Here is a 23,369-nt window from a genome sequence, read left to right on the forward strand (position 1 = left end):
AGAAGTTCCTTTAGCATTTTTTGTAAAGCTGGTTTGGTGGTGCTGAATTCTCTCAGCTTTTGATTGTCTGTAAAGGTTTTTAATTTCTCCATTGAATCTGAATGAGATCCTTGCTGGGTAGAGTAATCTTGGTTGTAGGTTCTTCCCTTTCATCACTTCAAATATGTCCTGCCACACCCTTCTGGCTTGCAGAGTTTCTCCTGAAAGATCAGCTGTTAACCTTATGGGGATTCCCTTGTATGTTATTTGCTGCTTTTCCTTTGCTGCTTTTAATATTCTTTCTTTGTTTTTAATTTTTGATAGTTTGATTAATATGTGCCTTGGCATATTTCTCCTTGGATTTATCCTGTATGGGATTCTCTGTGCTTCCTGGACTTGATTGACTATTTCCTTTCCCATATTAGGGAAGTTTTCAACTATAATCTCTTCAAATATTTTCTCAGTCCCTTCCTTTTTCTCCTCTTCTTCTGGGACCCCTATAATTCGAATGTTGGTGCGTTTAATGTTGTCCAAGAGGTCTCTGAGACTGTCCTCAATTCTTTTCATTCTTTTTTCTTTATTCTGCTCTGCAGTAGTTTTTTCTACTGTTTTATCTTCCAGGTCACTTATCATTTCTTCTGTGTCAGTTATTCTGCTATTGATTCCTTCTAGAGAATTTTTAATTTCATTTATTGTGTTGTTCATCAGTTTGTTTGCTCTTTAGTTCTTCTAGGTCCTTGTTAAACATTTCTTGTATTTTCTCCACTCTATTTCCAAGATTTTGGATCATCTTTCCTATCATTACTCTGAATTCTTTTTCAGGTAGACTGCCTATTTCCTCTTCATTTGTTTGGTCTGGTGGGTTTTTACCTTGCTCCTTCATCTGCTGTGTATTTCTCTGTCTTCTCATTTTGCTTAACATACTGTGTTTGGGGTCTCCTTTTCGCAGGCTGCTGGTTCGTAGTTCCCGTTGTTTTTGGTGTCTGCCCCCAGTGGCTAAGGTTGGTTCAGTGGGTTGTGTAGGCTTCCTGGTGGAGGAGACTAGTGCCTGTGTTCTGGTGGATGAGGCTGGATCTTGTCTTTCTGGTGGGCAGGACTGGGTCCTGTGGTGTGTTTTGGGGTGTCTGTGAACTTATTATGATTTTAGGCAGCCTCTCTGCTAATGGGTGGGGTTGTGTTCCTATCTTGCTAGTTGTTTGGCATGGGGTGTCCAGCACTGGAGCTTGCTGGTCATTGAGTGGAGCTGAGTATTAGCGTTGAGACAGAGATCTCTGAGAGAGCTCTTGCCAATTGATATTACGTGAGGCAGGGAGGCCTCTGGTGGACCAATGTCCTGAATTCGGCTCTCCCACCTAAGAGGCTCAGGCCTGACAGCCAACCAGAGCACCAAGACCCTGTCAGCCACACGGCTCAGAAGAAAAGGGAGAAAAAAAGAAAGTAAAACTAAAGTTATTAAAATAAAGAATAAAAATATTATTAAAATAAAAAATTAAAATGTACTAAAAAAAAGAAAGAAGAGAGCAACCAAACCAATAAACAATTCTCCAATGATAACAAGCACTAAAAACTATACTAAAAAAAAACAGACAGAAAGAACCCTAGGACAAATGGTAAAACCAAACCTATACAGACAAAAATCACACGAAGAAGCATACACATACACACTCACAAAAAGAGAAAGAGGGAAAAAATATATTTATATATATATATTAAAAAAAGGGGGGCTTCCCTGGTGGCGCAGTGGTTGAGAATCTGCCTGCCAATGCAGGGGACATGGGTTCGAGCCCTGGTCTGGGAAGATCCCACATGCAGCAGAGCGACTGGGCCCGTGAGCCACAACTACTGAGTCTGTGCGTCTGGAGCCTGTGCTCCGCAACAAGAGAGGCCGCGATAGTGAGAGCCCCGCGCACCACGATGAAGAGTGGCCCCCGCTTGCCACAACTAGAGAAAGCCCTCGCAGAGAAACGAAGACCCAACAGAGCCAAAAATAAATAAATAAATAAATTTATTTTTTAAAAAAAAGGAAGAGAGCAACCAAATCAATAAACAAATCTACCAATGATAATAAGCTCTAAATACTAAACTAAGATAAACATAAAACCAGAAACAAATTAGATGCAGAAAGCAAACCCCAAGTCTACAGTTGCTCCCAAAGTCCACCGCCTCAATTTTGGAACGATTTGCTGTCTATTCATGTATTCCACAGATGCAGGGTACATCAAGTTGATTGTGGGGATTTAATCCACTGCTCCTGAGGCTGCACAGAGAAACTTCCCTTTCTCTTCTTTGTTCGCACAGCTCCCGGGGTTCAGCTTTGGATGTGGCCTCGCCTCTGCGTGTAGGTCACCCTCTGGCGTCTGTTCTTCGCCCAGACAGGAGTGGGTTAAAGGAGCGGCTGATTCGGGGGCTCTGGCTCACTCAGGCCAGGGGGGAGGGAGGGGTACGGTATGCGGGGAGAGCCTGCGGCGGCAGAGGCCGGCATGACGCTGCAGCAGCCTAGGGCGTGCTGTGTGTTCTCCCGGGGAAGTTGTTCCTGGATCATGGGACCCAGGCAGTGGCGGGCTGCCCAGGCTCCCGGGAGGGCAGGTGTGGATAGGACCTGTGCTTGCACACAGTCTTGTTGGTGGCTGCAGCAGCGGCCTTAGCGTTTCATGCCCGTCTCTGGTGTCTGCGCTGATAGCCACGTCTTGCACCTGTCTCTGGAGCTCGTTCAGGCGGTGCTCTGCCTTCTGTGGGCAGACAGGGAAGGAATCCCCCCTCCTCGCTCACCCCGAAACAATGGTCTCTTGCCTCTTAGGCAGTTCCAGACTTATTCCCGGACTCCCTCCTGGCTAGCCGTGGTGCACTAGCCCCCTTCAGGCTGTATTCACGCAGCCAACCCCAGTCCTTTCCCTGGGATCTGACCTCTGAAGCCCGAGCCTCAGCTCCCAGCCCCGCCCGCCCCGGTGGGTGAGAAGACAAGCCTCTCGGGCTGGTGAGTGCCGGTCGGCACCGATCCTCTGTGCGGGAATCTCTCCACTTTTTGCCCTCCGCACCCCTGTTGCTGCGCTCTTCTCTGTGGCTCCGAAGCTTCCCACTCACCCACCCCCCGTTTCCGCCAGTGAAGGGGCTTCCTACTGTGTGGAAACTTTTCCTCCTTCACAGCTCCCTCCCAGGGGTGCAGGTCCCGTCCCTATTCTTTCGTCTCTGTTTTTTTCTTTTTTTCTTTTGCCCTACCCAGGTACATGGGGAGTTTCTTGCCTTTTGGAAAGTCTGAGGTCTTCTGCCAGCATTCAGTAGGTGTTCTGCTGTTCAGAACATGCTGTTCAGCATTCAGGAGCTGTTCCACATGTAGATGTATTTTTGATGTATTTGTTGGGAGGAAGGTGATCTCCACATGTTACTCCTCCGCCATCTTGAAGGTCCCCACCCATAATGATGTTTTGATACCAGCAAGTACAGTATGTTTTATTTTTAAATATCAATAGTTACAATATACTATTATATATTACGTCTTTTAGAATTACAATATTTAAACTTATAAAGGGTTTTAGATATCAACTTTAAAAGTGTGAGGGTATATGTAGTTTTTCAAAATTCTTTTCGAGGACATGCAAGCAGAAAAAGATTTGGAAGCCCACTGATTTAGACCAGTTTCCTCAGTGTGGTATTCAATACAGAGACATCTCTTCACATGGAAAACAAGATGATTTTACTTGGCACAATGATGGTCCACAGACTTCACTTGCCCAACATTTACATCTTCCTGCTTCTCCTCCACCATCTGCCCTTTGCCCTGTCTTATTGTGAGACTCCTCAGCACTGACTCTGCAGTCCTCCCCGATACCTTCCCATCTCTACCTCTTACAGTGCCCCTTCCTGGTTCTTAGTGCTGCCCTCGAATGGCTTCCTTCTCAGTACCCTTCTTTAACTACTGCTGCACTTTAATTCTAGCCCAGTCCTCTGCCTCCACCAGCCTCCCCTTCTCCCTTACAGAACTCCTTCTAAGACTCTTCTCTTCTCTCAGCATTCTAGTCCTTTATGAGTCACAGCCAGTCACAGCCTCAGCTCGCCTACAATCTCTCACCCCCTAGACACTGTTCCCTGGTTATACGTGGAAATAGACGAACATCATGAAGATGGTTCAGAAGTGACTGAATCTCAAAAACCATTGCTTTAAACATAATGCATGTGGACCTGAACAAGACGCTTGACCAGTCCCTTATTATATCCACACAGAAAAATATAGACATGTGGTTAGATAAAAATACAGTGAGGTAGATCCATTTATCTGGAGAGATTTGGAATTAGGTCACTCTAAACGTGATGGCATATGACCAGAGCTGAAGGAGAAAAACAGGCAATAAGTGAGGAGAGTAGAGGATGAAGAGATCTCTGTGGGCTTGGCAAATCAGGGAAGCCTACCTGGAGAAGATGGGCTATGAGTTGGGTGTCAGCCACTGCCGTGTTGTAGCTCTGTCTCAGCTTTCTCCAAAGGTCACCCAGATACACTGGGTTATTCCCATTCCTCAGAGCTTGCACATGCCGGTCTGGGATTTGTAGATGTCCTCCTGATACTCTTCATTGAAATACCTGGAAATGATAAACCCGTTGGTATTCAGTGACAGTCTCTGTATCAGCCAGCTATTGCTGCATAACTATTATACAATCACAAATATTTCAGTGTTCAAAATAAGCATTTATTTCTCACACACCATTAATTTTCCTGGGGCCAAGAAGAACTAGCTTGAGTTCAGCTAGAAGGCCTTCCTTCAAGCTGTAGGTCCACTGGGATTGGTTCCTTGTAATGGGCTGGGCTCTAGTCTCTCCCACATGGGTTAATTCTTGGGCCTAGGCTGAATAAGCAGAACCCAGGGGAAGCTCTTCTCATGAACATGGCCAAAGCATGAGAGAGGGAAAATAGAAACATGTGAGGCCTCTTAAGGCTTTGGTTCAAAACCGAACTTGTGCTGCTTCTTCCCCTATTCTGCTGTCCAAAGTAAGTCTCAAGGCCAAGCCCCAAACAAAGGGGTAGGGAAACCCATTTTGCCTTTTGTAAGAGAAGATGCAAAATTAAAAGGCAAAGGGCATGGATACAGGGAGGGGTGTAGAACTGGGGCTAATTAAGGCAACTTCCCACAATCTTCCATCTGCTTACTTGGGCCTGAAACTGAGCAGGACCCTGTGGGGCTCCTGGGCACAAAAGCCTTTCTGTGTCCCCCATTTCTTTTTTGTAGGAAGTAGGCTTCATTCAGCCTCCATGATCTTCTGTGAGTTCCAAAGGACAATTCAAACAGTTGCTAATCAGGCAAGGGAGGTGATGTGGAGACAAGGGAGAAGCAGTCAAAAAACAACAGTGCAGCCTTGGGGCAGGTTTCTGGTTCCTCCTCAAGGGATACACATAACAATATCTTTGAGCTCTTCTGCAGAACTAAAACCCCCACTAGGGCTTCCCTGGTGGCGCAGTGGTTGAGAGTCCACCTGCCGACGCAGGGGACACGGGTTCGTGCCCCGGTCTGGGAAGATCCCACATGCCGCGGAGCAGCTGGGCCCGTGACCCATGGCCACTGAGCCTGCGCGTCCGGAGCCTGTGCTCCGCAACGGGAGAGGCCACAACAGTGAGAGGCCCGCGTACCGCAAAAAAAAAAAAAAAAAACCCACTAAATGGAAGATGTTAACTACTTGAAGAAGCATTCTTCATTTCAGAGAGAAGGTCACAGTTCAATAACCTCAAGAACCACAAAAGCCCATCGTGAGACCACCTGACGCCAGATGATCTCTAGACTGAATGAATGCAGGCCCTGCACACACCCTGATCCTTATCAGCAACCCTGCCCCTTGACTCTAAGACTTCTCACAGACCCTCCCAGGTTGGGACACACAGCTTTGAGGACATTAGCACTCTGTGGCCCCCTTTGCCCGGCAAAGCAATAAAGCTATTTTGTTCTACTTCACCCAAACTCTGTCTCCGAGGCTTAATTCAGTGCTGGTGTACAGAGGCCCATTTTCGGTATCAGACCCAAAGAGCCCACCCAGTCATCTGGCCTCACTCTCCCTGGGTCTTGCCAGGACCCCAGAATTCTTGCTGTGCCTTCCCCTAAACCCCATTCCACAGCTCTTTCCATGCCAGGGAAGTTGGCTGCCAGAGACCTGACTCCATCACCAGCTGTTTCCAAGAACTATACCTTTGTTTATGATCCACTCCATCTCCCATCTACTTAAAGTCCCAGGTAATGATGCTATCTGCACTTAACACTGAATATCAGCAATTCCCATAAGCCAAAAGTCAAGCCACTTCCCTAGCCAGGATACAGTCTCCTTATTTCCTTTGTGTTGCTAAAAATCAGACCAGGGAAAATTCTGTGATGGATTCTACCTTCTCTCTTCCCTGAAGAAACTCTACCATATATTCTGTTTACCCCACTTTTTTGGGTCTCAGACCCTACTGGGCCCCAGCCATCCCCAACTGGGTCCCCTCCATGCTCTAAGGCCAGTGCTGTTTTATAACGTATGTGTGTTTATAAGGTATGGTCTGTTGATACTTGGCCTCCATTCCCACCTCCTTCCATTGTGTCTTACTATACTAAGAAATCCAGAAAGCTAAATACTATATTTCTCAGACTCCCTTGCAGCTAGGCTTCTGTACATAAACAGGTTTCACCAATGGGAAAGAATACATGGGGCAGAGATCATCTTCCTGCTTTTCTGCCTTTAAGCAGAGATGTGGAGTTTCTGAAGCAGATTTCCAATGTTTAATTTGCACCTCTGGGGTGTCAAGAAGTGCATCAGTGGTGGCTTCCTGGACCCTGGATAGTGTATATTCCAGCAGCAGCCTCTGACCCTCCACCTTCCTAGTTGTGACAGAGGTAGGATTTCTTGTGATACCCTGGCAATCATTCCTGTTTGTCCAGCCCTTCCAACAATATGGTAAGCCCCTTATTCTCTGAACTCAAAACCTTTCTATTTAAATACCTAAAGGGGTTTCTGTTTCTAGCACTGAACCCCAGTAGCTACAGCATGGTATCTCTCTTGGGCTTGAACTACAGTAGCACCCATATAAGTACCACAGGTTCTCCAAAAAGAATGATATTTATTGCACCCCTGTGAGCAGAGGTTTTCCAAGAAATGTTGCCCAGACAGCATTTTTTACTCAGCTGAGCCAGGAATAAAAAAAGCAAACGCCTTCAGAGCTTTAGTTAACAAAGAAGCAAGAATGCAGCAGGCCTAAGGGAGCCAGCCTCAGGCTGCTCCCATCCTAACATCTTCGTTTCCTTCTGCTTGGCTGCACCTTGCCATGGGGCCTCCTCAGATGCCCTTGAACTCTCCAGGCTGATGCTAGGAGACACGAGACCATTCCTGTCAGACCACATGGACAATGCCAAAGGTTAGTCACCACCCACAGATACTCCTCAGAAATTACAAGAACAGCTTCTCTGTAATAAAGATGGGGAAAGATGGGAGGGTGGGGAATGATTAATGGCCCCTTCATAGTTGATGGGAAGCAAGTGCAATCTGCATTTTGGGTGTTGATGTTTTCTCACACAACGACATTCCCACATGGTAGCAACCTGGGAGATAAAAACAACAGCCTTGTTTGGGAGAAAGAAGGGGGTCTGTGTTCTTCAGTTGCTTTGGAAGAGAGCATGCATTTCGGGAAGTGTTGCCATAGGGGGCCAAAGGCTCCCGTGGTGTTTGGCAAAGCTGGAGGCTCTGGAAAGTCCAAAGGTGATATATTTAATAGGCGGCTGGTTTTCTTTCATCTTCATAGTAAGTGTCTAATCCCAAAGGCAAGACACAGCAGGTAAGATGAGATGAAGTCCCCATCACACTTTGCAGCTGAAACTAAGAGGGGAGAAAGGCTGAAAAACAGCAGCAGGGGATTCTGCTTCTGTAAGAGGAACCGAAAGAAACACAATGAAGGCGGAGCTGATGGCGAAGAAGGAAACAAAGGAATAGAAGCCACAAAGCAGGAATACACTAGCAGGATGCAGACAAGGGACCCATGTCCATGGGACACCCATGGGGAGAAAGGGAAGCACTCCAGTGAAGGGAGATGAAGATGCAGAGGGGGATGCAGGGCCACTAGGGAAGGCATTGCAAAATGTACCCTCTCCACAGCCATGCTGGCTGGAAGGCTTCTGAACATTGGGAGCCTAGTTTTAAACTATGATTTCTCTTCAAGGTGGAGGGACACAAAAGTATCTGCTTAACACCTGCCCGGCACTCAGCAAAATGCTTAGAGGTGAAAGATTAGGCAAAAGAATGTTTCGACTTTTACCCCCTGATTATAAAAGTAACACACGTCCACTGCAGAAAATACAAGAAAAAACAAATATTCCATGGTCCCACCATGAAGATACAACAGCTGCTTTGCTATTATTTTCTTCTCTGTGTGGATCTTTCTGAAAAAAATGAGACATCCAGTATATGAAGTTGTATACTCTCATTTCATCACTAAGTATTGTACTGTATTTTCCCATAATACTAAATATTTTTAAAAACATACTTTTCGACTAAATTAACATTTCTTGTATATAAATCTTTTGCAATTTTCTGATTATTTTCTTAGGATAAATCCCTAAAAGCTGAATTACTATGTCAATGGGAATGTTTACCTCTAAAGCGCTTATGCTTATTGCCAATTGTTTTACAAAAAGTTTGCATCATTTCCACTCCCACCACAACGTATAAGGGTGCACTCAAACCGCTTTTTGGTTTTTGCTGTAAAAAATCACCGGTCTCAGGCAATGTGGTGCTATTTTGGAAATATGTGAAGAAACCTAAAGTTTTGGTCCTGGTTCTGCTATGTGTATTTAGAAAAGTTTAGCTCACCTTTGCATGCCTCAGTTACCTTTCTTTTTTCCACATCTTTATTGGAGTATAAATGCTTTACAATGTTGTGTTAGTTTCTGCTGTACAACAAAGTGAATCAGCTATATGTATACATATATCCCCATATCTCCTCCCTCTTGCGTCTCCCTCCCACCCTCCGTATCCCACCCCTCTAGGTGGTCACAGAGCATTGAGCTGATCTCCCTGTGCTATGCGGCTGCTTCCCACTAGCCATCCATTTTACATTTGGTAGTGTATATATGTCCATGCTACTCTCTCACTTCATCCCAGCTTCCCCTTCCCCCCTGTGCCCTCAAGTCCGTTCTCTACATCTGCATCTTTATTCCTGCAATGCCACTAGGTTCATCAGTATCGCTTTTTTAAACTCCATATATATCATGCCTCAGTTATCTTTAGGAACACTTCAAGCTCCAACATTCTTTCAAATTATGTTTTCTTAACAAAGAAAGATAACAAAAAGTGTCGTATTTTATCCAATTAGTACAATATGAAATATTAGTATTAAATGAATGCATACGTTACTGAAAATCTGTTAGGCATTTGTGGTTGGTAGAATTTAATACTCCTGAGAATAGTCACTAGACTAAGCTATTAAGGGAGGGCTTTGCATCTGTTTTGGTCACTGCTATATCGCCATGACAAAATGCATGCTGGGAATATATTGGGTGCTCTATAAATATACGTTTAATGCAAGAATGAATTCATGATGAAAGTTTTATTAACTAGACGTAGCCAACCAATATAGCCAATATGCCCTTGGCCCACCTGAAGGTCATCCACAGCTTTGGTGGACAGTCCCCACACACACTGGCAGATTGCAGCCTCAAGCACCTGGGTCTCTCTGCCTGAGGACTTTTCTCTGGCCATAGTAGCAGTCTCTGTCCATGCAGGGCAAACTATAATAGAAGTGCTGGGGAGTTAACACCCCCAGGAGTAACTCTCAAATCATGAGGGCTGGGAGTTGACAAATAAATACCCCAACTTCCTTGCCCCCTGGTGGGACGGTTCTGAGTTACGCTCTGCGCAGTCTTTCAGAGGATCCTTAGCAGGACGGAGCCCAGTTGCCCACAGCAATAACCTGCTCATCAACACACCCCTTTTTCCTTGCTCCCTCCCTGTGCTCCCTGGGATCACCTTCCAAATCAACAACTTGCATCTAAATCCTCATCTCAGAGTCCAGCTTGGGGGAAACCCAAACACTAGAGTTGACGTTTGCAAAATTATAAGTGCATGATTTGAAAATATGTCTTCCTTTTTACAAGGAACACACACCCCATCATTTTACTTCCTGGAGGCGGAAGTAGAGTAGTAAACTCACTTAGAGGCAGTGATGTAAGTGAGATTTTGTGACTCTGTGTGTGTCCAGAGCAGCCTTGGTCTCAAGGTTGATTTGAGAACAGATGCCAGGAAAGAGGAAAGGCAGCCAATTATTTTTAGAGAATTCAAATTGAAGAGTTAGATGTAGCTCTAAGCTGAAGAGGAATCAGAACCTGTTCCCCTCTGCCCTGGGGAAGACCTTGGCACCAGGATGCCAATCACCATATATCACCTGTGTGAGTTATTGGAACAAGGCAATGAAGGCTCATTTTTTTCTGAGTCCCTCTAGCTGTTATCACAGTGCTAAACAAAAAGAAGGTCTTCAAGTAAGAGGTGTTGACTGCTTGAAGCACCATTTGGGTATTTGGGTACTACTATACAGCAGGTGTAGGAACCACTGTATATCAGTCAGGATTTTATTGCAGACAATAGCATTCTAGCTAGGAAAAATCTGAAGGATACAGAGAATCTCTGAAAGACCAGAAAACCAGTTTAAAGGTTATGTAGTAAAGAACAATGCCACAAATTTCACCAAGGACTGGTCTGGTAGAGACACTCCTGCCACCTCCTAGGCAGCATCATAACAGCTGGTATCACCCACCCACTAATGCTGAATCTCTGCCTCACTGCTCCTGGAAGCTGGTATTGCCAACCTCAACCTCATGGATTCATGGAGTAACACTGGCTGCTTCCACATCACCTCAAATGTGGCCTGTGTGTGTTTGATTGGCTGAGCCCTAATCCCTACCTGCAAATGAGGTTGGGAGAGTAAGAATCTCATCCATTGTGGGGCAGTTTCCAAGTTTCGAGTGCTTAAGAGCCCAAAAGGCTGGTGGCTCCCATACTGGACAGTGCAGTACTCCTACTGGGATGGCAGTGCTTGAGCTGCGTCCTCCTCCTCTTCAGCTGCAAGCCACCTGCCATACTTGTGGTCAGGGCAACCCTTCAGAGAATGGGTATCTCTACACTGCAGTTAAGAAGCGCTGCATGATTCTGTTTAGGAGTTAAGCAGAGAAGTTTCTCACTCCTGGTCCTCAGTCATCCTGGCTCCCTGAGCAGTCTACAACCCTGTTACCTCTCTACTCTCACCTGCTGTTAAGTACTCCATGGACTGGGGACATGGGGGAGACAGGCAAGGCACTCACTTTGGGTTTAAAATTTAAACGGATGTCAAAAAACTCAGTAATCGAGATAAATATTTTAATACAATATTTCTAAATTAAAATTAATGTAAAAATTCATGATGAAGATAATATCAAAATTTTAAATAACAGGCTCCACCAGGGCTGGGATTGGGGCAAGGTGAGGAAGGTGGGTGTGCAAGTACAAGGACTGTCCTTCTTCTTTCCTTTGCCTCAAGTGGCTCTCAGTGTCACTAGATAATGGGGTCGAATAAAAAAGTACTTTATTATTTAGGCTCAAATTCAATTTTAATGAAAAGTAGTAATACATTGCTTTGACACAATTACAATCAAAATCTCACTGGAGGGGCTTCCCTTGTGGCACAGTGATTAAGAATCTGCCTCCCAATGCAGGGGATACGGGTTCGAGCCCTGGTCTGGGAAGATCCCACATGCCGCGGAGCCACTAAGCCTGTGCACCACAACTACTGAGCCTGCGCTCTGGAGCCCGCGTGCCACAACTACTGAAGCCTGCGTGCCTAGAGCCTGTGCTCCGCAACAAGAGAAGCCACCGCGATGAGAAGCCCGCGCACCGCAACGAAGAGTAGCCCCCGCTCGCCGCAACTAGAGAAAGCCTGCACGCAACAACGAAGACCCAACGCAGCCAAAAATTAATTAATTATTTATTTATTTAAAATCTCACTGGAATTTTTTTAACTTGCCAACTTGATTCTAGCATTTACACTGAAGAATCAGCAGGTGAGAATAGTGAACAGTGACCAAGAGCATGTCTGGAGAAATTAGGAAGAATGCAAGCCCTGTCTAGTTTCCGCTTCCTGGCTGGGCAGCCCTCGGCCCCAATTCCCACACAGTAAGGCCCAAGCAACCGCTCTTCAGTGTGGGGCAAATCATACTGTGAGGGAACCCTTTCCACTCCCAGAACTGTTCTTAGGTAAGAAGTGGTTAAACAGTCAGCAAGAGCCTTGAAGGGGGAAAAAAAGAAAAGAATGTTCCCAAAGTACAGCCTATGCCCTGAGGAGTTTCTGAAATCGGGGAGGTAAATGCCAGCAGTCTCCACCCCACAGATCTTCAACCACTCTTTCCCACCCCTAGACCACCCCCACCCCACCCCCAGGACCTGGCCACCTTGTCCCAGCCCCTCTTCTAGCAGCATCTATTAGGTCACTTCCACGTCTCCCACCTCCTGACCACCTCTGACTGCCCACACAGCGTGGACCTCAAAACCCCAGCCAAGGACGGAGCTCTGTTTGGTCTAACTCTACCACTCACTCATCTTTTTCTCTACCCACTTCCCAAAGGCACTAAGCACTTCCCAAAGGCCCCGCCTTCTAATACCATCACATTGGGGGTTAGGGTTTCATTATATGGATTTGGGGGGTATGGGGACACAAACATTCAGACCATAGCAGAGAGGTACTCATTTTCTTCCTTTCTCCCCTTGAGGCAACGAGGCTTCTCCCTTGGGGGTGGTCTCTGGCTTCCAGCTTCCTGGCCTTTGAAACCACACGCCGGCATTCTGGCTTCTCCTCAGGAAGCATCCCTAGCCCAGAGGCACAAAAGCCTGTGGTTGCGGCTTGGGCCTTCCCTGACCTCAGTGACTAGGACCCTGGGAGTAAGGCCGTGTGTCCACTTCTGGGCTCGGGCCCTCTGAAGCTGCACTCACAAGAACGCCCCAAGGTCTCCGCCACACCGTCTCCTCCCACTCCCCTTTGTTCCCTCCCCACTTCCTCCCTCTGTTCCTCTTCTCCTTGTATCAGACTCTGGGACACAGCCTTGAAGAGTCTGGGTACCTTCCTGCACCACCCACAGCCAAGGCAACAATTGTACTAAAATTAAAGTTTATCCAAGAACAACTGCTAGTTAACATATTACTGTGCTTATTGAAGTAGTTCTGTACTTTCTGGGAAGAAAACGTCAGTAGTTTGTTAAATGGGTCTTCTTGGTCTGAGAGGATTCATCTTCCATTGTCTTGCTTTCCCCCAAAGACAAATGCAACATTTCAGAACCAAGAACTTTCTGACCCCTTTGCTAGTCCTTCCCTGTTCCATCAAAGCTTCCCTATCATGTGTTCACATCACCAGGATTTTACACAGAGCCTTATCAGCTAATTAGTAAAGCAGTGATTTTCAAGCTGATCTGTATCAACATTTAATATGAGTTTCTTACCTATATATAAAATGTCTACATTATTTAAAAAACCAACACATTCCAGTAGTTACAGACAAAATGGTGTAACCATTAATATGCATAAATCATTGCAAAAATTTTTTTGATCGGTCTCCTAAAGCAAAGGAAATAAAAGCAAAAATAAACAAATGGGACCTAACTAGACTTATAAGCTTTTGCACAGCAAAGGAAACCATCAACAAAACAAGAAGACAACCTACTGAATGGTAGAAAGTATTTGGTAATGATATGACTGATAAGGGGTTAATATCCAAAATATATAAACAGCTCACACAAGTCAACATCAAAAAAACAAACAACTCAATTTAAAAATGGGCAGAAGACCTGAATAAACATTTTTCCAAAGAAGACATACAGATGGCCAACAGGCACATGAAAAGATCCTCATCATCATTAATCATCAGAGAAATGCAAATTAAAACCACAATGAGATATCACTTCACACCTGTCAGAACGTCTATAATCAGAAAGAACACAAATAACAAAAGTTGGCAAGGATGTGGAGAAAAGGGAACCCTCGTCCACTGTTGGCGGGAATGTAAATTGGTGCAGCCACTGTGGAAAACAGTACAGACATTTCCCAAAAAACTAAAAATAGAACTGCCATATGACCCAGCAATTCCTCTCCTGGGTATATATCCTAAAGAAACAAAAACACTAATTTGAAAAGATACATGCACTCCAATGTTCATAGCAGCATTATTTACAACTGCCAAGATACAGAAGCAGCCTAAGTGTCCATCAGCAGATGAATGGATAAAGATGTGGTGTATATATTTATACATGATGGAATACTACTCAGCCATAAAAAAGAATAAAATTTTGCATTTGCAACAACGTGGATGGACTGGGAGGGCATTACGCTAAGTGAAGTAAGTCAGACAGAGAAAGACAAATACTGTATGAGATCACTTATATGTGGAATCTAAAAAAATAAAACTAGTGAGTTTAACAAAAAGGAAATAGACTCACAGATACAGAGAACAAACTAGTGGTTACCCCTGAGGAGAGGGAAGGTGGGAGGGGCAAGAAAGGGGTAGGGATTAAGAGGTACGAACTATTATGCATAAAATAAATAAGCTACAAGGATATACTGTACAATGCAGAGAATACAGCCAATATTTTATAATATCTATAAATGGAGTATAACCTTTAAAAATTGTGAATCACTGTTGTATACCTGTTAACTTACATCGTACGTCAACTATACCTCAATTTAAAAAAAAACACACACACATTCCAATAGTTATAAACAAAATGGCGCCGCCATTAACATGCTGGTTGGACATATCTTTCGGCAAACTTTAATGCCTTATTGCTGTCCCTAAGAGTATGTTTATTTGACCTTCTTGTGAAAGAGCCCTTGATCAGAAAGTGAATGCCTACTGAGAGACTTAAAAAATCTCCAGGCCTGCACACATCTCCTCACATACTGCTCACAAGCCCAGGGGGACACAGAGCTGAGCCCAAGTGCCCTGCAGTCAAAAGCTTGTCACAAAATTACACGTGAACACCAAGAACTGAAGCAGTGTGTTACAGGAATAATCGCTGAGAATGAAAATTCACTTTGGGGTTTTTCTTTTCTGCACTTCCTTAGAGTGACTCTCATCTGGACAGTCAGGGGCATCCATGCTGCCTTGAGGACTACTGAAGGGGGACTGCAAAGAGAAGATGTTCAGATACTACTGTCCAAAATAAGAACGTGAAGCCCGCAGGAAAAACAACATCATTTTGAAGGCGAAAGCAGGATTGGTTGAGAGGAAAGTCTCTTGATAGAAAGAGAAGGGCAGTTTTCACACTGCTCAGAAAGGCAGTTTTGTTACTGTAGTACAGCCTATCTATCTTGACTAATATAATATCCGGTGAGAGAGGGCAGAGAGCCTAATGCAAGCAGAAGGCAGATGTCTATAAATGTTGCCTGAAGAAAGTATTCTCTAAAGTGGTAAGGTCACTTTTCCAAGAGTTATGTCCTCACCTCGAAGTCAGGCACCTCAATTCATGAAACTGCACACAGAAGAACTTGACCAAGAAAAAGGAAAAAGAATATCCTTCCTTTCAGGCTTTTTCTTTTTTGCATGTGGCTCAAGATTTAAACTTATCTGTCATTTGTCATTTAACATTCCTTCACACAATTTAAGTAGAAGGTAGGTTCTATTCCAAAGCACAAAACCAAGGAAGGCTAAAGCATGAAACCAACCCTCTTTTTTTTTCTTTAAGAGTTTACTATCAGATTGGAAGAAATTCTTAAAACCCTAGAGCCATCTCTTAGTGCATATCCTGAGTCTATTTTTTCTTCTACAATGAATTTGCCCTGCTTTGAGTCTCTTCAGACAGTCAAAAACACTAGAAGAGACCATGTAGTTTTCTTGATCAAATGTGCAGGGATTACAGAATGTGCCAGCACTCTGGAATGCACTTTGAACTTTAAACTCATATCAGTTTCTCATTTTACTATCGTTTTTTTCCGTCCATCTAATTTTCTCTAAGTTTCTACTCTGCTCAGGGAACAATTGAGAAGGTGGTATGCAGCTAAAATTAAAACCTGCCACTTCCCACATAAAATATGTAAATAGTGCAGCGCAGTTTGCATTTTTAAAGACAGCAATTTCAAATTCTCTTAAGTAGTCTAAGGAAAACCATAGATCAGTTTAACCCAGTAACCTCCAACCCTTCCCATTCCACACGATTTTTATTCTAAGTAATGGGAAGGATTCAACACCTGGATGTTTGGCTTCCCTCTAATATCTGCCATTCGGTTGACTTGGTTTATTATCCACATACGGCTAAATGAGTCCCTTACTCTCATTCTTCAAAATTCTATGAAAAGCACCAAAATGGAAAATTTCTTCTGACTCCTGCCTTGGAAAAGGATGTACTGGTCAGCATTATCAGAATCAGACTGTGGGGAAGTAGTGTGGGCCCCACCGTACAGTTACCCTGACTCTTAGGTGTCTAGTTGAGACACTAGAGCCTCAGGTAGACTTTGCAGAACTGAGGACTGTTGAACGACTTTATCATTTTGCTGATACTGTTTTCTGAAATTAGAATTATTTATAATACATCATTTTAAAGTAATGGGAATAAATGCATTTTGTTAACTGATAGGCATAAACACTAAGGTCTGTCCCTACATTTCCTCAAGTCTTCCAAACTTCTAGAGTCACCCTATTCTTTAATAGCAAATGTTTTGAGCCCCTGAATTATTCAGGTTAAACTACGCTATGCTACAGCAACGAATTAATTCCAAATTCTAATGGAGATTATTTCTCATGCACACAAAATTCATTGTAGGTGTTCAAGTTGAAAGGCTCTCCCAGGTGGCTTTTCTTCAAGCATTGATTCAGGGGTCCAGGTTCCTTCTACCTTGTAAGCCTGTCATCCCCTATATGCTTTGGATCCTCTGAATTTGGCTGACTGATGAATAAAGTGAGAGAATATAGAAGAGCACATGGGATGGTTTAGGGGCCTAGAAATGAGGTGCACCACTTCCACCCCTATTCAATTAGTCACATGGTTCCACCTAGATGCAAGGGGGCAGAGAATACAGTCAACTGAGTGCCCAGGAAGAGGAAATGGGTTTCACGTGCATTTAGCCAATCTCTGCCACAGCCACGTACCAACAGAAACCACAGTGTTCGATTCCATCAAATCACCAAGAAGTCTCATTCACCTAATTCTATTTTTATTAAATATATAATTACATATTATTAAATATCATATTTAGTATTCTACATGATATAATAGCAATCATTCACAACTGAGGGTGATTTTTGAATCTTCTCCAGAGGACACTTGGCAATGTCTGGAGACAGTTTTGGTGGTCTCAACTGGAAGGGACAGTAAGCTTCTGGTTTCTTGTCCAGCATATAAGGAGCTTGGAAATCATCACTCCCAGCTCCACAATAAGAAAAAAGCTGAAGAAAGTGTAATTCAACAACTCTTCTTAGATTCTCCAGAGAACTGAGGTCATAGGGCAAACTACTGCCCCCAAATTTGTACAGACAGACAGACAGATACAAAGCATCATGTTTTACCATCAGAAACAGAAATCACTACTGGAACCTGTAGAGGGTAGGAAAATCTAAGCTTTAATTAACAAAAGCTGGGAGCTCAATGCGGACAAGCTTGTGGATTTAAAATGCCACAGAGTCCCAGCCTTAAGGGAGCCCCACTCTTTTCTGAATTTTACCTCCAGGTTTTCACAGTTAAGACTGAAGGGAGAGAGAGGGGACAATGAGGGGAAGGAAGAATACCGATATGAAAAACAGATGCATAGGGCTTCCCTGGTGGCGCAGTGGTTGGGAGTCCGCCTGCTGATGCAGGGGACACGGGTTCGTGCCCCGGTCCGGGAAGATCCCACATGCCGCGGAGCGGCTGGGCCCGTGAGCTATGGCCGCTGAGCCTGCGCGTCCGGAGTCTGTGTCCGCAATGGGAGAGGCCACAACAGTGAGAGGCCCGCGTACCACAAAAACAAACAAAAAAACAAAAAAACAAAACATGCATAATTTATGATCCCATAGTCTTGTGCAAGAAGTGGGTTCATTCTCAGTTCTGAGCTTCCTAGCTGTCTACTCATAGTGGGAAACTCAATGAGTTCCATGACTCACTTTGTCTATTGTTAGCTAGTGACATTTCAGAGAAGCTTCTTCATCGGGTACTCATGATGCAGATACTACATAAAATACTGACAGAGGGAGAAATAACCTTGAACTTAATATATCAAGTTTCTCAATGCCAGTGAGCATTACAACAACTAAACATAAATCAGCCAAAGCACTTCTACTGGGGCCAAAATAACAAGTTAGATAAAGAGCTATCTCAGGGTCGGGCTGATTCCAAGAAAAAAATTAGCATATCTAAAGGAATGAAAAGACTACATGTTTATTCAGGAAATCTCTCATAAAGAACCTTCCCATTAAGTCACTCAAGGGTACCATCTAACCACCTTCCCACTCCCAATGGTCTTGCTGATGACTACTGAGCCACTGGTCATCCAGTGGCAGTTCTCAAGGTTCTTCAGCCTCAATACATACAAAAACCCAGTTTTCAGAAATACAAGATGCAGCATAAAACCACATTAAATAGGACCAACTGAAGGAAAGGAAGTCTAGACTCATGAAAGTTCTAAATATTCAAAAGATATTCCAGTCCTTTAATATAATACAAGCAATTAACTAAAATATTACCATTAGAATTTCTCAAAGACTTGCTTTAGTAAGTTATTTCTAATTAATATACTTTTCTACCACTTTTTTAATGTATTTTTTAAAATTTAATTTGATTTATTTTTGGCTGCATTGGGTCTTCGTTGCTGTGTGCAGGCTTTCTCTAGTTGCGGTGAGCAGGGGCTACTCTTCGTTGCGGTGCACAGGCTTCTCATTGCAGTGGCTTCTCTTGTTGTGGAGCACAGGCTCTAGGCACACGGGCTTCAGTAGTTGCAGCATAGGGGCTCAGTAGTTGTGGCACTCAGGCCCTAGAGTGAGCAGGCTTCAGTAGTTGCGGCACATGAGCTCAGTAGTTGTGGCTCGCGGGCTCTAGAGCTCAGGCTCAGTAGTTGTGGTGCATGGGCTTAGTTGCTCCACAGCATGTGGGATCTTCCCGGACCAGGGATCAAACCCGTGTCCCCTGCATTGGCAGGCAGATTCCTAATGACTGCGCCAACAGGGAAGTCCCTTTTCTACCACTTAATGCTGCCAAAAACTTGAAAATGGTTTGTTTCCCAAAGAGTTTAAATAGGTTTTACATGCCTTTCTTGACCCATATAAACTTATGTCTAACCTATTAATTTGCTTATTCTTCATCATACTTAAGGCATTAATTCAGAATCAGGTAGTGAGAAATTTACAGAGGTTAAAACATAATGAGTCTTGACCTTTGAATCAGGCATGTGAAGCATATGCTCTTTTGTCTTTGTGTTATTTTTAGAGATTAAAGGGAAATTTCCTCATGTTTCTAGCAGAGGCAGGGGAAACATGGCCTTTTAAAAAAATATTTATTTACTTATTTATTTGGCTGCACTGGATCTTAGTTGTGGCATGTGGGATCTTCATTGCCGCGTGTGGGATCTTCAGTTGAAGCATGTGGGATCTTTTAGTTGTGGCATGCGGGATCTTTTTTTAGTTGCGGCATGTGGGACCTTTTTTGGTTGTGGCATGTGGGATCTTTTAGTTGCAACATGCAAACTCTTAGTTGCAGCATGTGGGATCTAGTTCTCTGACCAGGGATCGAACCCCAGCCCCCTGCATTGGGAGCATGGAGTCTTAACCACTGGACCACCAGGGAAGCCCCAACATGGCCATTTTGAAATATGCCTAGATCATTCTCTGCTTCTTAACAAAGCCTATTCTCAAGAAAACTATTTTGCCAGGGCCTTAACAACTGGGGTTTTACTAACTGACCTGGGAGAAGGGAAACACCCAACTCCAGCCACCTCTAGCCTTCCTATCTCACCTAAGGTTGAGGGGGGGATAAAAGGCACTTGTGGGGGGTACAGACTCACTAAAAGATTAAGACCTAATCATAGGATTACAGAATATATCCCACACCTTACCACATCAATATGGGCTCTTGTATAATAATAAAGTAATACAACTGAGAGAATTGCACATCTCAGACCTTATTTAAGAAGACTCTAGGGAAACCCAAAGACAACAGGGGATACAAAAATAAGGACATCAGAGGAAATTTTAGCCTTTGATACCTACAGCTACGGCAAACAATAAGCACATCTTAACTCCTAAGCAGTTAAAACATAAAAACCTCACACTAGAGGGATATGTACCTCAGTTCTTTTTATCATTACATCATGTGTGACTTTCTACAAATAATTACCAGGCAGTCCAAAAGGCAAAAAACACACCAAGCATCAGAATCAGACTCAGATATGGCAGAGATTTTGTAATTATTAGACTGAGAATTTAAAGCAACTATGATTAATATACTCAAGTCTCTAATGGAAAAAGTGGATAACATGCAAAAGCAGATGGAAATGTAAACAGAGAGACAGAAATTCTCGGGATCAAAAGGAAATGCTGGAAATCAAAAACACTAACAGAAATGAAGAATGCCTTTGATGGGCTCGGCAACAGATTAGACATGACTGAGGAAGGGATCAGTGATATGTTAATAGAAATTTCTAAAACTGAAATACGAAGAGAAAAAAAATTAAAAGATAGAACATAATATCCAAGAACTATGGGACAATTACAAAAGTGTCATATATGCATAATAGAAATACCAGATGGAGTAGAAAGAGAAGAAATATTTGAAGAAATAATAACTGAGAATTTTCCAAAATTAATGACAGACACCAAACCACAGATCCAAGAAGCTCAGAGAACACCCAAAAAGATAAATATTAAAAAATCTATACCTAGGCATATCATATTTAAACTGCAGAAAATCAAAGACATAAAATATTGAAAGAAGACAAAAGAAATAAAACACTTTACCTATAGAGGAGAAAAGTTAAGAATTACATCAGACTTCTCTTCAGAAATCATGCAAGCAAGAAGAGACTGGAGTGAAATATTTAAAGTGTTGGAAGAAAAAACCCACCAACCTACAATTCTCTATCCAGTCAAATTATCCTTCAAAAGTGATGGAGAAATAAAGACTTTTTTAGACAAACAGAAATTGAGGGAATTTATTGCCAGTAGACTTGCCTTGCAAGAAAGGTTTTAAAAAAAAGTTCTCCTAGAAGAAGAAAAATGATATAGGTCAGGAAGTCAGAACTACATAAAGAAGAGTGCAATAGAAGGAATAAATAAAGGTAAAATAAAATATTTTTCTTTTTCTAATTCTTAATTAATCTAACACAAAACAGTTCATAATAATTGTAGCAGCAGTGTATTCAGCGAACGTAACTTATGAATAAGTGAAACGGATGACAGCAGGTTATAAGGGATGGGAGGGAGGAATTGTGAATACTCTGTTATAAGGTATTTGCACTACCTATGAAGTGGTATAGTGTTCTTTGAAAGTCTATTTGGAATCATTGTAAATATATATTGGAAACTCTAGAGCAACCACTAAATAGAAGTTATTAAAAAAAAGAAGTATAATTGATATGCTAAGAGAGGAGAGAAAACGGAATCATATAAAATGCTCAATTAAAACAAGAGAAGACAGAAAAAAGTAGAAGACCAAGCAAACAAACAAAGGACAAGGGCAATGAACAGAAAACAGTAACGACTAGGGGGATGATACTGGCATCTAATGAGTAGAGACCAGAGATGCTGCTAAACATCTTTAAATGCACAGGATAGGCCCCTGCAACAAGGACTTCTTCAATCCAAAATGTCAATAGTGATGAGGTTGATAAACTCTGTTATACCAATGTCTCATCAACCCCAGGAATTATATATCTGAAAATTTTGTTAGTTACCGAATATGGCAGAGACAGCTAACCATACGATAAAATTCATGTATTTGCTTTCATGGTATAAAATTGTTGCTAAGGAATGGTTTCTCCGTCAGGTACTATATTTCTAGCATATGGGTGGAGCCATATGGCTAGTTTTTGACAAAGGAAAGTGAGCACATGTGATGTGTGCCCCTTCTGAGCTCAGGTGATTAGGAAGCAGGTGTGCCTTCTCCATCTTCTTTTCTTTCACTTGGCTGCTAGCTAGATACAAAGGATTAAGCAGTGGAGTCTTATGCCCTATAGGACAGCAGAGACACAAGATGGAAGGAGCCTGGGTTCCTGAATGACTGCATGGAACACTGTCTGCTGACCAGGAACTCCCTGTGGACAGTTATGAAGGCAAGAAATAAATTCTATTCTGCTAAGCCACTAAAATTTGGGGAATACTTTTAACAGCAGCTAGAATCTCCCTAACTAATACAGTGAAGTTTTAAAAGGTGCTTGCTTCCAAAAGAAACCTGAATCACCAACATTAAAAACTTACTATTGAGGTAACACATCTCTTGAACAACTTCTTCGATTGTTCAGGAGACACTGCAGATTCTGTCACAAGGGTTATGTTAGAAGACTCCATTTCTTATGAAGTTTTCAAACAAGACTTTATCTTGAAATAATGACTATTGCATGTGTCATTCTCCCTTATCCTTCTCCCCCTCCCCCGGCTGAGCGAGACGTATAGTATCTCTCTCTTGTAACAGCCCCAGTTAAATTTCCCAGTTACCCCCGGAGCTTATGGACCAGCCCAGCTTCCAGCTCCCCTAAAAAAGAGAACTTCAGGTGCCATCTCACTCACTGGTAAACCACCAATTCTGTTTCTGTTGCTGTAGAGAACACAGAGTCCAGTAGCAACTGGTCAGTCCCTATTAATATTTTGAATATTAAAAGAAGGAGACTTTATCTAAATGTACCCTACCTAAAGCTACAGTGAACCACGCTAGACACATATACATAAGAATCTTATATGCAACAAAGGTCATCATACTAATCAGTGGTGAACTAAAGGTTTATTAAATAAACTGTCTCAGGCCAACTAGCTGACTAAATCAGAAAAAAGAACAAATAGCCCCAAAGTTAGATTCTTACTTCACACCATACCAGAAAATAAATTCCTGATGGGTTGAGAATTAAAAGAGAAACACAAATTTAAAAACAAATGCTTAAATCATATTGACATGGTAACAAACTTCCAAAATATAAAAGCAGAGAAAGAAATCAATATGATCATCTATAAACAACATAAGTAAAATTAAAAGGCAAATGAGCCAGCAAGGAAAATATCTGTACTACATTTAATATTATTGACCTAAATACTTTAAAAATCAGTGTCTTTTAAAAGATGAAATCCTAAAAAAAAAGAACATGAAAAAATAAATAAAAGATGAAATCCTAATGGAAAAAATAGGTGAAGGCTGTGATAGACACTTCACAAAAGAAGAAATTTAAATGGCTAATAATGTGCGAGAGAATGTTCAATTTCCAACTAATAA

General features: G+C 42.8%; 1 long non-coding RNA gene across 1 annotated transcript in view; it reads right to left on the bottom strand.

Annotated features, from left to right (window-relative positions):
- LOC125963054 (uncharacterized) overlaps window positions 1-23,369 on the bottom strand; it is a 107,654-nt gene that overhangs the window by 59,408 nt on the left and 24,877 nt on the right. The window contains exon 2 of the long non-coding RNA XR_007474819.1: window positions 4,384-4,551. This is a non-coding gene — a long non-coding RNA (uncharacterized LOC125963054). The remainder of the gene's footprint in view (window positions 1-4,383; window positions 4,552-23,369) is intronic.

Source organism: Orcinus orca, chromosome X, assembly GCF_937001465.1.
Source record: "Orcinus orca chromosome X, mOrcOrc1.1, whole genome shotgun sequence".
In the NCBI taxonomy this organism is placed as follows: Eukaryota; Metazoa; Chordata; class Mammalia; order Artiodactyla; family Delphinidae; genus Orcinus; species Orcinus orca.